The sequence below is a fragment of the Arachis duranensis genome, chromosome 6, assembly GCF_000817695.3.
Source record: "Arachis duranensis cultivar V14167 chromosome 6, aradu.V14167.gnm2.J7QH, whole genome shotgun sequence".
Taxonomy (NCBI): Eukaryota; Viridiplantae; Streptophyta; class Magnoliopsida; order Fabales; family Fabaceae; genus Arachis; species Arachis duranensis.
The window spans coordinates 35,119,214-35,120,633 of record NC_029777.3 but is presented as its reverse complement, the minus strand read 5'-3'; positions in this window follow the sequence as shown (position 1 = coordinate 35,120,633).

Here is a 1,420-nt window from a genome sequence, read left to right as displayed (position 1 = left end):
GAAAGAACTTTGCCACCTTCTAATGGTCATGGCTGCTGCTTGATTCTTCCTTCTTCTTCTTTCTCTTCCCTGTCTTGGAGTAATCTCGGATCTCTTCACCCGGACATCTTCTACCCCAAACAGAATCTAAGAGTCCTTTGAGCCCAAAATCTTCCAATCTGTTAAAAGTTGACTCAGTGTATTGATGAGATTTTGCTTGTTGCTTGGCTAAGAATTCAGGGCATTGCTCAAATGGCTTGATCTCAGGATTGAGTGTTGGCAAATTGTGGGTCAAGTACTCCAACCTTGCTTGCATGTTTTCACCATACTCCATTCTTTGTACGTGTCTAACTTCTCCCAAGGTATGATGAACATTCTTCCATTGATACAGGTTGTGACTATACTCCTCTGCTTTAGCTTGACTAAAATACAACTTATCATATGATTCCTTGAATTCTTTGTATTGCTCTTTTTGCCCTTCAAGGATCTGTGCTTGAAATTCTTGCTGTTGAGTCATCATTTGTTGTTGCCATCTCTCTTGTTTCTCCTCCATTTGATGCTGCCAAGCTTCTCGTTCTTCTTTTTCTTTCAAGAATTGCTCCATGAATGCAGGGTGGGGCTCTAGATATTTCTCTTGGCCCTCCTGATTTTGGCCTTGTTCGGCCAGCATAAATTGGTTTTGACCTTGTTGAGCCTGCATGAGCTGCTGAGATAATTCATCAATTGATCTTTGCAATTAGCTCATATCAATATCCTCATAAGCTTGATTTCGTCCTTCCTCTCTGTGTGATCTCCTTTGTCTAGGAGCTACTACCCCTTCTTGGTCTTCTTCTTCATTAGTTCCCTCCATGCTCTTCTTGGTAATCCATTTCCCTTTCTTCACTTTTGTTGTGTCCTCATCTTCAAAGAGTACGTTAGCTCTGTCACATAGCCTTTGGATGGTGCTTGGATGTCCAAGACCTTTTGACTTGCTTGTGCTATCGGCCATTTCTTGAATACTGTCGGCTATGAGTTGTGCAACATTGATCTCACCCCCATGCAAGATGCAGTGTGTCAAGAGTGCTCGTTTGATTGTGACCCAAGAAGCATTTCCAGTTGGAAGGATAGATCTCCTCACTATTTCATACCATCCCTTAGCCACAGGAGTAAGATTTATCCTCCTTATGTGACTTGGAACTCCCTTTGAATCTCTTTCCCAATCTGTATTTTCCATGCATAACCCCTGCAGGATCTCATCAGGATTATTTTTCATTTGCAATCTAGCCTCATAACTAGGCTCTGCATAGGTTATGGTTCTCAACTTGAGGGCTCTTGTGATAGCAGCTGGGCTAAAACTCACTTCAACCCCTCTGACATAGCTCGTGTAAGGAGCACTATTTTTGTTTTCTTTGGCAGCATTTGCATAGAACTCCCTAATCATTACTGCACTGATGTCAGTCAG